We start from the raw sequence: 16,537 nt of genomic DNA, 5'->3' as shown, positions 1-16,537 counted from the left end.
ATGATTACAATTTCAGGAATTTTAAACCGTATTATTTTATTTTATTTTATTTATTTAAAAGTTTTTTATATACCGCACATGGGGTCACTTACGTGTCCGTCTAGGCGGTTTACAATTTACATACACAATAAAAACAATTTGAACATAAGACACAATAAAACAAAAATAGTTCTTTCTTTACAAGTATCAAGCAGATATGGGTAATTCAGAGTAAACATTTAAATAGTGGTACTGAGATTGTATGCTTCATTAAATAGAAAGGTTTTAACCATCTTTTTGAATTCATTTCGATTAGATGTCATTCGGATACTGTCTGGTATAGAGTTCCACAAGGAAGGACCAAAAACTGAGAAAGCTCTGTTTCTTGTTAGGGCTAAGCTAGTAGATCTGACTGACGGAATTTCCAGTAAACATTTGTCTGTGGAACGGAGCTGTCTTGTTGGTTTATATATGTGTAGCATAGAGCAGAGCCATATAGAATTGGGGTTATAGTTTGCTCTCAGGCCAGTACTTAAGCATTAAATCATGTCTATCTATATGTTATGTAATTTTATTCTTTAGAATAGTTTCTATGATTCTTCCCAGGACTGATGTCAGGCTCACCAGTCTATAGTTTCCCAAATCACCCCAGAGCCCTTTTTAAAGATTGGCGTTACATTGGCCACCCTCTAATTTTCAGGTACAATAGACAATTTTAATGATAAGTTACAAATTACTAGTAATAGGTCTGTAATTTCATTTTTTGTTTTTTTCAGAAGTCTGAGTCTTCTGTCCAAATGATTTACTACTCTTTGTCAATTTGCCCTATTACATCTTCCAGTTTCACAATGATTTGTTTCAGTTCCTCAGAATCATCACCATTTCCCCAACATCCTCCTTGATAAATACTGAAGCAAAGAATTAATTAAATCTCTCCGCTATGGCTTAGTCTTTCCTAAGTACCCCTTTGCAATATGATAATTTCCTATAGCACAATGCAGAAGCCTATTGTGCTATAGGAAATTCTCAAAGCGGTATCAAGGAGCAGAGTTATAAGCTTTGCATTAAACAACTCAAGCCCATCAGAAGGTTGGGTGTTCGCCTAAAGTTTACAGGTCTCTACAAAGTGCCAGAGAGGAACTTCAGAAGCTTCAAATTTATGGAATAGCAAGATCCTTTCATTTTGTTGCCAAAAACTACATGAGCAAGATAACAAGGCAAGGGCCCTCAGAAAGCATGTAGTTATGAAGCAGAGAGAAAAGGTAGCAGCCCCCACAATTCCTGCTAAGGTAATAAAGGCCATGGCCAGGTTGCCTAATGGGAAGTGGCCATTCCAGATTTCTATAAAAGATTTTCACAGGAACTGGCTCCTTTGCTTTTCTGGGTGTGTATGTATGTGTACTTTATTTTTATTTATTTATTATTTATAGAAGTTTCCAGAGATGGAAAATAGCCTTGCAGATGCCTCCATCATGTAATACATAAAAAGGGGCATGATAGCCTAGACCCAGGTTCCTACCACCCTTAGGCTTAGATTCATCATTTTGCTATAATTTTTGGATGAATAGCACCCGGGATAAAAAAAGGGGCATGGTTAGGGTAATTATAAGTTACCGCAACGTGTACTATTTTAGTGCTTCGGATGGGTATTTTACCGCAACACGTGTTGAGAGAGAGAGAGAGAGATGGCCTGGGTACTGACTAATGGGTATTGCTCTGAGGCCTTTCCGATTCTGAGCGGAACCAGGCAAAAGTATCCTGTGTCCCCCTTATTATTTAACCTGGCAACAGAAGTGCTGGCGCAATGGAAATGCTCTGATCCTGACATTCAGTGCTTCAGGATACAGGGGACAGAGCACATTGTTTCTTTAGATGTGGATGATGTGCTGGTATTCTTATCTAACCCTTGCTCTGCTGATCCACAATTATTAAGGTTCCTTTCTGAGTATGGCAGGTTATCAGGCATTAAAAATAATTTTCAAAAATCAGAGGTTTTTCCATTTGGTCTGGCAACGGAAAAGGATATACTCCATTGATTATTGCATTTTAAAAAGGCGATTGATAGCATTATATGCCTGGATATTTGTGTTCCAGGAAATATACAAACTGATTTATGCACCAGTAAACATAGAAACATAGAAATGACGGCAGAAGAAGACCAAACGGCCCATCCAGTCTGCCCAGCAAGCTTCACACATTTTTTCTCTCATACTTATCTGTTTCTTTTAGCTCTTGGTTCTATTTCCCTTCCTCCCCCACCATTAATGTAGAGAGCAGTGATGGAGCTGCATCCAAGTGAAATATCTAGCTTGATTAGTTAGGGGGTAGTAGGGGTAGTAACCGCCGCAATAAGCAAGCTACACCCATGCTTGTTTTAACCCAGACTATGTTATACAGCCCTTATTGGTTGTTTTTCTTCTCCCCTGCCGTTGAAGCAGAGAGCTATGCTGGATATGCGTGAAGTATCAGTTTTTTCTTCTCCCCTGCCGTTGAAGCAGAGAGCTATGCTGGATATGCATCAAAAGTGAAGTATCAGGCACATTTGGTTTGGGGTAGTAACCGCCGTAACAAGCCAGCTACTCCCAGTAGTTATCAAAATCCAGAAAGATCTGATATGTGAAGTATCAGGCACATTTGGTTTGGGTAGTAACCGCCGTAACAAGCCAGCTACTCCCAGTAGTTATCAAAATCCAGAAAGATCTGATATGATCTTTTCCTTTCTTGGGCTGGTAGAACTGGGACTTTGCAAATGAGTGATTTGTTTCGATTAACTACTTATTTTAAAAAGTTCCTTGCTATCTCCCTGATAGTTTATTCTCTAATATTATGAAGTTAGCAAGCAACTCTTTTTAAAACAAATTGAAGAAAATTCTTTTTCACTCAGCACATTGTTAAGCTCTGGAATTCACTGCCAGAGGATGTGGCTACAACAGTTAGTATAACTGGATTTAAAAAAGGTTTGGATAAGTTCCTAGAGAATAAATCCATGAACTGCTATGACGGTAATTAATAAGCAATAGTAGCTTGTGATCTATCTAATGTTTGGGTACTTGCCAGGTACTTGTGACTTGGATTAGCCACTACTGGATACAGAATACTGGGTTTGATGGACCCTTGGTCTGACCCAGTATGGCATATCTTATTTCTTACATTCTTATGTAATAGTATGCTAACTAAATTTATTTGGTACAAATTATATTGCAATGGTAGAGAGGGATCAACTTCGTGGGGGGTGGAACTTTATGTCCGGGAGGGTATAGAGTCTAACAGGATTAAGATCATACAAGAGACTAAATGCTCAGTAGAATCTATATGGGTAGAAATCCCATGTGTGTATAGTGATAGGCGTATACCATCGTCCACCTGGATGTCCACCTGGACAAAATGGTCAGACAGATGATGAAATGCTAAGAGAAATCAGGGAAGCTAATCAATTTGGCAGTGCAGTAATAATGGGAGATTTCAATTACCCCAGTATTGACTGGGAAAATGTAACATCAGGACATCCTAGAGACATAAAGTTCCTGGATGTAATAAATGACTGTTTCATGGAGCAATTGGTTCAGGAACCAAAGAGAGAGGGAGCTATTTTAGATTTAATTCTTACTGGAATGCAGGATTTGGTGAGAGAGGTAATGGTGGTGGGGCCACTTGGCAATAGTGATCATAACTTGATCAAATTTAAACTAATATCTGGAAGGGGGACAATAAGTAAATCTATAGCTCTAACACTAAATTTTCAAAAGGGAAACTTTGATAAAATGAGGAAAATAGTTAGGAAAAAACTGAAAGGTGCAGCTGCAAAGGTTAAAAGTGTTCAACAGGCATGGACATTGTTTAAGAATACAATCCTAGACATGCAGTGCAGATGTATTCCATACATTAAGAAAAGTGGAAGGAAGGCAAAATAATTAGCGGCATGGTTAAAAGGCGAGATGAAAGAGGCTATTTCAGCAAAAAAAACAGCCTTCAAAAATTGAAAGAAGGATCCCTCTGAAGAAATAGGAAAAAGCATAAGCATTGTCAAGTTAAGTGTAAAACACTGATGAGATAGGCGAAGAGAGAATTTGAAATGAAGTTAACCATAGAGACAAAACTCAAAATAAAAACTTTTAAAAATATATCCGAAGCAAGAAACCTGTGAGGGAGTCGGTTGGACCATTAGATGACCGAGGGGTTAAAGGCGCTCTTAGGGAAGATAAGGCCATTGCAGAAAGATTAAATTAATTCTTTGCTTCTGTGTTTACTAATGAGGATGTTGGGAAGATACCAGTTCCGGAGATGGTTTTTAAGGATGATGAGTCAGATGAGCTGAACCAAATCACAGTAAACCTGGAAGATATGGTAGGCCAGATTGACAAACTAAAGAGTAGCAAATCACCTGGACCGGATGATATACACCCCAGGGTTCTGAAGGAACTCAAAAGTGAAATTTCAGATCTATTAGAAAAAATTTGTAACCTATCATTAAATCATCCATTGTACCTGAAGACTGGAGGGTGGCTAATGTAACCTCAATATTTAAAATGGGGCTCCAGGGGCGATCCGGGGAAACTATAGACCAGTAAGCCTGACTTCAGTGCTGGGAAAAATAGTGGAAACTATTCTAAAGATCAAAATCGCAGAGCATATAGAAAGACATGGATTAATGGAACACAGTCAACATGGATTTACCTAAGGGAAGTCTTGCCTCACAAACCTGCTTCATTTTTTTTGAAGTAGTTAATAAACATGTGGATAAAAGTGCACCGGTAAATGTAGTGTATTTGGATTTTCAGAAGGCATTTGACAAAGTCCCTCATGAGAGGCTTCTAAAAAAACTAAAAAGTAATGGGATAAGAGGCGATATATTTTCGTGGATTACAAACTGAACAGAGAGTAGGATTAAATGGTCAATTTTCTCAGTGGAAAAGAGTAAACAGTAGAGTGCCTCAGGGATCTGTACTTGCACCGGTGCTTTTCAATATATTTATAAATGATCTGGAAAGGAATAAGAGTAGTGAGGTTATCACATTTGCAGCTGATACAAAATTATTCAGAGTAGTTAAATCACAAGCGATTGTGATACACTGCAGGAGGACATTCCGAGACTGGAAGATTGGGCATCCAAATGGCAGATGAAATTTAATGTGGACAAGCTTTTGCCTGTAAGGTGTCCAAGTCTGCCCCAATGAAGGATAAGGTTTGAGATGGGAGTAAATAGGATTTCTCGTAATTGACAAGAAATCCTAGAGATATTAGAGTGTGAATGGTCAGGTTCAGGGAGGACCGAGCAACTTGCTGGGTTGGGGCCCTGATCAGCCAGTCGTCCAGATAGGGGTAGACATGGACACCTTCCTTCCTGAGAAAAGCTGCGACAACTACGAGGCATTTGGTGAAAACTCGTGGTGCCGATGCTAGGCCGAAAGGGAGCACTCGATATTGGTAGTGCTTTTGGCCTACTAAAAAGTGGAGATACTTGCGATGAGCCGGAGCTATCGCAATGTGGGTGTAAGCGTCTCGGAGGTCTAGAGAGCAGAGCCAGTCTCCTCCTTGTAGTAGAGGTAGAAGAGAGCCTAAGGTTACCATCTTGAACTTCTCTCTTTGAAGGTACTTGTTGAGGGCTCGTAGGTCCAGAATTGGACGAAGTCCTCCTGACCTTTTTGGGATCAGAAAGTACCGGGAATAGAATCCTAGGCCTTGTTGTGAAAGAGAGACAGGTTCTATTGCGTTGGACTGGAGAAGGAGGGAAACCTCTTGCTCCAGAAGGATAGAGTGGCCGGTTAGTCCCCATGTTTGCAGAGGTGCGGAGTCCGGTGGAAGAGTTAAGAAGTTTAGGTGGTAACCCTGAGCAATGATTGCTAGCACCCATCGGTCGGTTGTGATTGAGTGCCACTTTTCATGAAAGTGACCTAATCGACCTCCCACTGGTATGCTTTGTAGAGGGATCTGGCTTCCGCTCTCCAAGTGGAAGTCAAAAACCCGAAGCAGGCCCTGGCTGGGGAGCTGCTTGCGGTTTTTGCTTTCAAGGCTGGCGAGGCTGAGATTTTTGATAAAGCCCCGGTCTGGATCTTGTTGGTGGGGGATAATACTTCCGTGTACGGAAGAATGATTTCTTAGAGTCCTTCTTGAAGGGCTGTTTAGAAGGGAAATTGGAAGGTATCGATGAGAGCTGTTTGAGGGTCTCATGATGGTCCTTTAATTCAGCAACTATTTGTTGAATTTGCTCTCCAAATAGATTATCCCCTAAGCAGGGCAGGTCAGAAAGTCTGTCTTGAACTTCTGGGCGAAGCGTCTTGCCGAAATGGCAGCTGCAGACACTCTAATGGAAGTGTCAAAAATATCATAAGCTGTTCTAATTTCATGTTTTCCTGCTTCAAAGCCCTTAGTTACTAGGGCTTGAAGATGTTGTTGGAATTGTTCAGGCAGGGTTTCAGAGAAATCTTGTATTTGCTTGAAAATGACCCTATTGTATTGGCTCATGTACAGCTGATAAGAAGCTATCCTGGAGATAAGCATGGCCCCTTGGTATACTCGCCGACCAATATTATCTAAGAACTTGTGTTCTTTGATAGGAGGTATAGATGAGTATGGCTTCGTCCTTTTTGCTTTCTTTTGGGCTGATTCAATCACTACTGAGTGGTGGTCAAGCTGAGGTTTTTGAAAGCCAGGTGCTGACTGTATGAGATAAGTAGAGTCAGCTTTTTTAGGTACTGGAGCAATGGATCCAGGATTTTCCCAATTCTTTTTTAGAAAGTCAAGAAAAACCTGATGAATTGGAATGGAAGTGATCACTTTAGGGGCATCCAGGAATTGGAGAAGCTCCATCATCTGGTGCCTGTCATCTTGCTCCGTCTGAAGCTGAAAAGGGACCAATTCCGACATTTCCTTCACAAAATTGATGAAAGAGAGGTCTTCTGGAGAAGAACGCTTTCTACTTTCAGTAGGAGAGGGTGGTGAAGGTACAACATCGGTGTCTGTGGACGTGTCATCCCCCCAGGTGTCATAAGGATCAGCGGGCTGACCTGTAGGACCAGAAGGGGCTTGGATACCCGAAGGTCCCGGCTGAGGCTCCGAGAAAATCGAAGGAATCACCGGGGACACCGAGAATGCCCTGGCGGGCATCGGTGTCGGCATCGAAGGCGCCGATGTGTGTATCACCCCGATGAATGAATCGGTGGCAAGGGACGACACGGCATCGATGGTTGAGGCACAACTCCCGAAGGAGGAATGCGGAACGGTGTTTCTCCTCCCAATGAAGCTGTCATCGGGGAGCACACCGGGGCTGTCGGCGACCCAGGAATTACCGGTGGAAGGACAGTCATGAGCGCTTCCATCTGGGAAAGCAGCGGTGCCAGCGCTGCTGGAACCGGTCGGTGACCGGTTCCACTCTCGGCGCCGGAGAGACCTGGAACCGTTACATCGCCTTGTCGATGGCCTCCTGGACCAGCCGGTCCAGTTCTTCCCGGAGACCTGGGGTAACAAGACCCGGCTCCGAAACGGAAGAGGGAGGCTGAGGCAGAGCCGGAGGGACCACCTTTACAGGCAGAATCACGACTCCCAAACCTCGATCGGGTGAGGGTTGCCTCGATGTCTCGGTCGCAGGAATGGACGGTGCCGCTCCTGGCCAGGGCTTCTTCGATGGAGGCTCGGACGGTATCGAGGTCGATGACTTCGGTTCCTCGAGGGTCCGAGACTTGCGATGCCGATGGCGATGTTTCTCCCTCCGATCCCCTCGATCTTCGGGGGAAGGGACGGGAGTCGATGGCCGTGGAGACGTCGATGGCGGACGGTCACCGGAGGATTGTCGATGGTGGTGCGACTTCAACGGTGCAGGTTCCGAAGACGTCGATGCGATGGACGGCGTCGGGTGTGAGCACGGAAAAGGAGTCCCATCTTCTCCATTCTGGCTTTGCGACCTTTAGGTGTCATCAAGGCACATTTGGTGCAAGTCAAGACGTCATGCTCACTACCTAAACACAATTCACAGACTCTGAGGGTCTGTGATAGACATGGTGCACGTACAATCTGGGCACCGACGGAAACCAGACGCCATGGGAAAAAATTGAGCCGCAGTACGGTCGACGGTCAGTAGGCCGTGAGGGCCAAACTCGACAGTAATCGACGAAAAACGGCAAAAAACTTACCGAAGTACCGCGGGCTGAGTAAAGAAAGAGGAGGGACCCCTGTGGGGCAAATTTAACCTTAAAGAAGTCCGTGAAGAAATTCCTGTCAGGAATGTGGTCAGAGCTCCTTAACCGCGAGGCTACTGCTGCACGGAAAAAAGAAGACTGAAGGGGGACCCCTGCTGGCTGCAGGGTTGGTGCCATGCTGGGCATACCTAGTAGGGGCCAGTCAAAGTTCTAGAAACTTTGACAGACGTTTTCCGTGATTGGGCTCCGTCCTCTGACGTCACCCATATGTGAGGACTACCATCCTGCTTGTCCTGTGAGAAAAAAGATTAAACAAATCTTCATTTAGAGAGACAACTCGCATTGGCAAAAGACAACTGGGTGAAGAGATGCTCTAAGAAGTCAAGGGACAAATATAAAACCATTCTAGAGTGTTTAAATACACTTCCTACACCACAGGGCGCAGAAAATGTTGCAAAAATCGGAATATAACTTCTTCTGGTTTGGCAATAAAGCGGGAAAGTTCCTAGCCAACGCAATCAGAGTATAGAGGGGGAAATCCTCTATTGAAAAGATTAAAAACATTCAGGGTAATATGACGACAAAAAGGACAGATATTTGCGCTGTGTATCGGCATTTTTATGAAGTTACATTCCTCCAAAGGCTTAGGCAGGGAGTCTGAATGGGGAGAAGAAAGGTTCTTTAAGATTTAAATTTGCCCAGACTGTCAGAGCAGCAATTGGAATTTCTGAATCAGCCTATACAGTCTTCAGAAATTCTACAAATCATTAAATCCTGCAAAGCCCCGGGACCAGATAGCTTCACCTATGATTAGTCTGATCCTTCCCTCTATAATATCAGGCAACCAGGTAGGATTTATGAAAGGAAGGGCAGCCTGCTCACATATTCTGAAGCTGATGATGAGAATGCCTATCTGCAATGCCAAAATTATTCAAGCAGTAGCAATAGGATTTGATTCGGAAAAAGCCTTTGATAGGATTTCCTGGCCATATTGTTTTCAGTGTTACGACACTTTGGCTTATCTGGAAATTATCCTCAGCACCTAAATCTCTTATACAGGTCACCAAAATCTAGTACTGTAAATGGCCATAAATCAGCTGACTTCAGAATACAAAGAGGAGTCAGGCAGGACTGCCCCTTATTCCCTCTTACATATCTTGTCTAATAACCCATTACTGAAGAAAATTAATGCTGATAAGACTATACAAGGGTTCGTGGAGAAAGGACATTTTCAAAATTGCGGCTTTCGCAGATGTGCTAGTCTTTCTCACAGCGCCGAAAGACTCCCTAGAAAAAGTCCTGAATTATCAGACTCAATTTGGGGCTTTTGCGGGATTGAAAATCAACAAAGACAAGTCGGAAGTGTTGGATATCGGGTACTTTGAGGAGAACATGGATTAGAGACTTTCCTCTACATTGAGTGGAAGGTGAAATGCGATACTTAGGGATTAAAATCCCAGCTGACATTAACCGAGTATATGATGTAAATATCAAGCCCTGGCTGAAAAATATGGCAAGCTCCCTGCAAAGCTGGCAAGGTCTTCCTCCGACTATAATAGGCAGGATATAATTAGTGAAAATGATGGAAGTACCCAAATGATTATATATCTTGCAAATGCTTCCCATATGGTTATGTAGGTGTTGTGACCGTCGCTGCTCGACGCCCTCACTCCGCCCTCTTTACCTCTGTGGCGACTCCCTCTGGGTCTGATGGACAGCTGGCTACCCGGCGTCTCCATGCTGTCTCCTTCCGGCATCCCTGGACCGGCTCGACGCTGCAACTCCGCCATCTTGTCCTGATGCCTAGGGCGCGCGCACACATCCCGACTCTTGTTTCAGCAAGGGCGCGAACTTCAGGGGCGTCCCCCTGAGATGACGTCATCTGCTTCCAATATTTAAAGGTCTTTGAAAACGCTAACAAACTGAGTTAGCAAGGATATGGATAAGGATATGCAAGGGGATTCGTTCCAAGCTACTCTGCCTCCTCGGACTTACCAGAGGTACTCGCTCCTCAGGGGCCTCGCTCTTTTCTTTATTTTCAGATTACAGATAGGAACCAGTATTCGCTCCTCGAGGGCCCATGTTCCTGGACCCTCTGAAGATTCTCTACTGCCTGGAAGCTATCACTGCTACAAACAATTGCGAGTTACCATCACTCTCTCAGAGCTTTCCCTGGAACTAGGTACTCGCTCCTTGAGGGCCTAATCCTTTCCAGCTCCTGAGCTTATTTGAGACCTTACGTGAGTTTTGTCATCTAGTTCTATTCATGAACTCTGCCTACTCTGCCTACTCACTTTCTACTGTTTCTCAACAGCTCAGCCATCCTGGGATCATTGTTCGAGTACCTGAGGGACTACAGCCCTGCCAGGCATATCAGCTCACTACTGCCACCTCTGGTGGTTTCTAATAACCTGTTTAATAAAAGAACTAATGTGTGTCTGTCTCCATACTCCAGCCTAGCTGGTGGTCCCTCTCGGGGTATCCTCCCGGGAGCGTGGTCATCTGCCATCGGCCCAGGGATCCACATAAGAACATAAGAAAATGCCATACTGGGTCAGACCAAGGGTCCATCAAGCTCAGCATCCTGTTTCCAACCGTGGCCAATCCAGGCCATAAGAACCTGGCAAGTACCCAAAAACTAAGTCTATTCCATGTTACCATTGCTAATGGCAGTGGCTATTCTCTAAGTGAACTTAATAGCAGGTAATGGGACTTCTCCTCCAAGAATTTATCCAATCCTTTTTTAAACACAGCTATACTAACTCCACTAACCACATCCTCTGGCAACAAATTCCAGAGTTTAATTGTGCGTTGAGTAAAAAAGAACTTTCTCCGATTAGTTTTAAATGTGCCCCATGCTAACTTCATGGAGTGCCCCCTAGTCTTTCTATTATCCGAAAGAGTAAATAACAGATTCACATCTACCCGTTCTAGACCTCTCATGATTTTAAACATCTCTATCATATCCCCCCTCAGCCATCTCTTCTCCAAGCTGAAAAGTCCTAACCTCTTTAGTCTTTCCTCATAGGGGATCTGTTCCATTCCCCTTATCATTTTGGTATATATAATTATATCAGATTCATTACAGATTGCTACTCCTTAGCAAGACGATATCTGAGACACTACAAGATTGCTGATTCCTCCCTCTCCAGGAACCCGCTATACAGAGCTTTCTCTACAGATTGTTCCTCCTATCTGATTGCTCCTCCCATCAAGCATCTTCTCCATAGCAGATCCATAACAGATTGCTAACTTAAGCAGCAAATCGATAACAGATTGCTAACTCCCTTGGAAATCATAACAGCGGGAAAGACCTTATAGAGCTTATACAGGACTTTCAAAAATTTTATATGGAAAGGAAAGAAGACAAGGATTCCATTGGCTTTATTAATGAGACCTATGGAAGACGGAGGCTTGAAATGCCCAAACATGCAGGTATATAATCTAGCATGTATGCGAAGGCATATATATGATTATTTGTTTGATACTTCCAAATTTTCTCCACAGGCAATGCTTCAAAACTGGTCCATTTTCATTAAACTCCTTAATCCAAGTTGAGGGGAAGGATGCTTCAGGGGAGGTTAAAGATCACTTGTTACTTAGATCTTGTCGCTCAGCATAGGCGTTTATGTGCAAATCTGAACTCCGAATAGACGCACTTTCTCGTTTCATTTCCATCCAAGACAACCCGCAGTTTTTACCAGGTATGGATAATCCGGTTCATGGTACAAAAAAGGACTCAAGCAAGTTCATCAACTTTTCAAACCGGGTTCTACTACTAATTACAATCTAAATTTGAATCTAAATTCTGAACCACTCCCTGTTCCACACGCAGGTCCCCAGAGGAAGGCAGAACTCCGGAGTCTCAATGCGTGGATGAGATTATGGTGCAAGGAAGAGGGATTCAGTTTTGAAAGGAACTGGGGAACCTTTTGGGGAAGGGGGAGTCTTTTCTGACGGGATGGACTCCACCTTAACCAGGGTGGACCCAGGCTGCTGGCGCTAACCTATAAAAAGGAGAGAGAGCAGTTTTTAAACTAGAACAAAGGGGAAAGCCACAGCAGCGCATGGTTCAGAGGGAGAGATGGAAAGGGGTATGACAAGTGAGGTGATCAAATTTGTAGATGACACAAAATTATACAGAGTAGTTAAATTTCAAGCGGATTGTGATAAATTGCAGGAGGACTGTGCAAGACTGGAAGATCGGGCTTCCAAATGGCAGATGAAATTTAACGTGGACATGGGGAACTTGATGCATATAGGGAAAAATAACCTTTTCTTTAGTTACTACACAATCGGGCCGATACCGTAAGGTGCGGTAGAAAGAGGTGCGTTAGTGCCCGGCGCACCCGCGTTTGCCGCATGCACAGTTCGGATCACCTACTGCTCAATACAGTATTTAAATGGCATGCCAATGCAAGCCGCGTCCAACGCGCATCCATGAAGCGCAATCCATTTTATTGTATAGGCGCTATACAGCACCTATACAGTATCCTGGGTGTGCTGGTACCTGTCATTTCAATGACAGGTACCAGGAAGTGGATGGTTCTCCTACAGACCCCGCTGCCTTGAGCGCCCGGCGCCAGCAAGCCCCAGCAGCCGGCGATCGGAGGCAGGGAGCGCAACAAAACACCCTCCTTCGGACGGACAAGAGAGACAAAATTTCACAGTCCCAAACCAACCTAATCCAAGCCCCAGCAGAGAGAGACTAAATTTAGCCGCCCAGTCCCAAAACAAACCAACCCAATCCAAGCCCCAGCAGAGAGAGACGAAATTTCACAGTCCCAAACTTTCCCCCAGCCCCCGCTCACCTGCCCTGGCCGTGGCCACACAAGCCCCCAGCAGCAGCAGTAGAAGGGCGTCGAGAGAGAGCGGCTTCAGCAGCCCCGCCGGCGAAGGTGAATACGTGCACCCCTGTACGTCCAATATGGGCGCTCAAGGCAGCGAAGGCACATGCGCACACGCCGTGACCAGCTGGATGTCGGAGGGTCACGGCGTGTGCGCATGCGCCTTCGCTGCCTTGAGCGCCCATATTGGACCTACAGGCATGCACGTATTCACCTTCGCCGGCGGGGCTGCTGAAGCCGCTCTCTCTCGCCGCCCTTCTACTTCTACTGCTGCTGCTGGGGGCTTGCGTGGCCGCGGCCAGGGCAGGTGAGCGGGGGCTGGGGGAAGTTTGGGACTGTGAAATTTCATCTCTCTCTGCTTGGGCTTGGATTGGGTTGGTTTGGTTTGGTTTGGGACTGGGCGGCTAAGTGCGAAAAGCATTTTTTTTCTGTGGATTGGGGTGGATTGGGTTGGTTTGGGACTGGGCGGCTAAATTTCGTCTCTCTCTGCTGGGGCTTGGATTGGGTTGGTTTGGTTTGGGACTGGGCGGCTAAGTGCGAAAAGCATTTTTTATCTGTGGATTGGGGTGGATTGGGTTGGTTTGGGACTGGGCGGCTAAATTTCGTCTCTCTCTGCTGGGGCTTGGATTGGGTTGGTTTGGGACTGGGCGGCTAAGTGCGAGAAGCATTTTTTTTTCTGTGGATTGGGTTGGTTTGGGACTGGGCGGCTAAGTTCACCACACTAACGCAAGGATCAGGGTAGGCAGTAAATTAGTAGGTTAAAGACGCGGCAAGATAGCAGGTTAAAAAGGCGATAGTCGGGGCGCACTTTACTGTATGGGAGGGAATAGCTAATCGGATCGTTTACATATATATACATGCCGTGGGCGGAAAGGGATATGCGTCGAGTTAAAGAAGCGGTAAGGATCGGTAAAAACAGATAGTGAATCGCGGGTTAGACTTACGCGGCGAAATTGTGAGTACACAGCGGGTTAGAAACGGTGTAACTGCAGCCGCGCTTTACTGTATCGGCCTGAATGTTAGGTTCTTTCTTAGGAGTTACCACCCAGGAAAGAGATCTAGGCGTCATAGTGGAAGATACATTGAAATCGTCGGCCCAGTGTGCTGTGGTGATCAAAAAAGCAAACAGAATGTTAGAAATTATTAGGAAGGGAATAGAAAATAAAACGGAGGATGTCATAATGCCTCTGTATCCTTCCATGGTGAGCCCGCACCTTGAATACTGTATGCAATTCTGGTCACGCATCTCAAAAAGGATATAGCTACACTAGAGAAAGTGCAGAGAAGGGCGACCAAAATAATATGGGGCATGGAACAGCTGCCCTATGAGGAAAGGCTAAAGAAGTTCTGCTCAGTTCTGTTCAGTTTGGAGAAGAGACGACTGAGGGGGGGGGAATATGATAGAAGTCTATAAAATCATGAAAGGACTTGAACAACTTAATGTAAATCGGTTATTTACTCTCTCAGATAATAGAAGGACCAGGGGGCACTCCATGAAGTTAGCAAGTAACTCATTTAAAACAAATCGAAGAAAATTATTTTTCACTCAGCGCTTAGTTAAACTCTGGAATTCTATGGCAGGGGATGTGGTTTTCAGCAGTTAGTGTTACTGGGTTTTAAAATAGGTTTGGATAAGTTCCTAGAGGTTAAATCCATAAACTATTACAGTTATTAATAAGCAATAGTAGCTTGTAATCTATCTTAATATTTGGGTACTTGCCAGGTACATGTGGCTTGGATTGGCCACTGTTGGAAACAGGATACTGGGCTTGATGGACCTTGGTCTGACCCAGTATGGCATTTCTTATGTTCAGTTATCTCATAAAGACATTTATGCATTTCTCCAAGTAAGGCATTATGTAACTAACATCTTAAGCAGTCATTCAAAATTTGGTGTGGTTGGAGTCCTTGAAGAGATTTTAATAGAGAGGTGAAAAGATGTATCTTAGGCAGGAACTTAGGGTGTGTATGCAGCACCACCGTATCATGAAAGAATTTCATGTATCGCGGATATGTAACCAATGCCTGAAGCTCACTAACCCTGCATGCCAAAGTGACTGCCACTAGGAAGAGAGCCTTCCAGGTCAGGAACTTAAGATCACAGGAGAGCAAAGGCTCAAAAGGGTCACGCATGAGCCACACCAACACTATGTTGAGGTTCCAGGACACAACAGGAGGCCGAAGGGGAGGTTTCAACTGAAGCAAGCCCCATAGAAACTGCCCCACAATGGGTTGCCCAGAGATGGGGGTACCACCCATTGTGATGGTAAGTGCTGATGGCACTCAGGTGTACTCTTACTGAGTTGGTTTTTAACCCAGACTCTGAGAGGTGCCACAAATAGTCAAGCAACTTCGGAGTGGGGCAGGTGAAGGGATCCAAGCTATGACCCTCACACAAGACTGAGAACCTTCGCCATTTCAGTCAATAAGACTTCCTGGTGAAAGGTTTCCTAGAAGCTACCAACACCTGAGACATGTCATCACAGAGGTCCACAGGTTGCAGGACTAGGCGCTCAACATCCAGGTCATGAAGGCTAATGCTCTGAGGTTTGGATAGCACAGTCTGCCCGATCCTATGTGATCAGACTGGGAGAGGTCCCCAGATGGATGGGTTCTCTGACTGACAGGTCCCAAAGAAGCAGGAACCAGACCTGTCTGGGTCAATAAGGGGCCACGAGAATCATGGTCCCCTGGTCCTGCTGGAGTTTCAAGAGAGTCTTTATGACCAGCAGAAGAGGAGGATATGCATATAGGAGACCCGTGCCCCAATGTCAGGCAAAGGAGTCTGAGGCTGGGAATCTGTCTGTCCTGAACAGGGAGCAAAATTTGCTCACCTTGCAGTTGTAGGGGGAGGCAAAGAGATCCATGTCCGGAGTTCCCCACCAGCAGAAGATCCGGGCCTCCACTGCCAGATCCAGTGACCACTTGTGGGGCCGGAACGCTCGACTCAAACGGTTCACCACCATATTCTCTGTTCCGGCTAGGTACATTGCTCTCAGGAGCATACCCTGCGACAGAGCCCAGGACCAAATATGTACCGCCTTTTGACAGAGGAGGAATGACCCAATGCCTCCCTGTTTGTTGATGTACCACATTGCTACCTGATTGTCTGTTCGGATCAGGACTGCCTTTTGGGACAAATGGTCTCAAAACATCAGAGATGGCTTATCTCAGGCTCCCCTCTCTCGAGACTGGCCCACTGGGAGAGTGGAAAGGGATGGCGTATCCAACGGCTCTCCTCGGCCTCAAGGAGTCAACACCCCCTACGCTGGAGTAGATGGATAAGACTTTTTGGCTCCAAAAAGCTTTTCCATCTTATCCAGCCGGGCACAACAGCATTTGGGGGTCATCTGATCACACAGATGGCACCCACGGATGTCATGGGACGCCCCCAGGCAGAGGATACAGACCTCATGAGAATCAGTAATAGTCATGGTCTGCGAGCACTGGAGGCACAGTCGAAAACCAAACCGGGCATTAAAATTTAAAAAAGCTCACCGTTTTGCTGCAAACCAGCTCTGTTTTCGGGCAGGGGACGGGCACGCAGCAAGGCATGCCGTATATGGCATGTTTTTTTAT

General features: G+C 45.1%; 1 protein-coding gene across 3 annotated transcripts in view; it reads right to left on the bottom strand.

Moving 5' to 3' along the window:
- Nucleotides 1-16,537, bottom strand: part of STX17 (syntaxin 17) — a 237,667-nt gene that overhangs the window by 144,791 nt on the left and 76,339 nt on the right. The window lies entirely within an intron of this gene.

Source organism: Rhinatrema bivittatum, chromosome 2, assembly GCF_901001135.1.
Source record: "Rhinatrema bivittatum chromosome 2, aRhiBiv1.1, whole genome shotgun sequence".
Taxonomy (NCBI): domain Eukaryota; kingdom Metazoa; phylum Chordata; class Amphibia; order Gymnophiona; family Rhinatrematidae; genus Rhinatrema; species Rhinatrema bivittatum.
The sequence above is the reverse complement of the archived record's forward strand: the minus strand, read 5'-3'. Positions and strand labels throughout refer to the sequence as shown.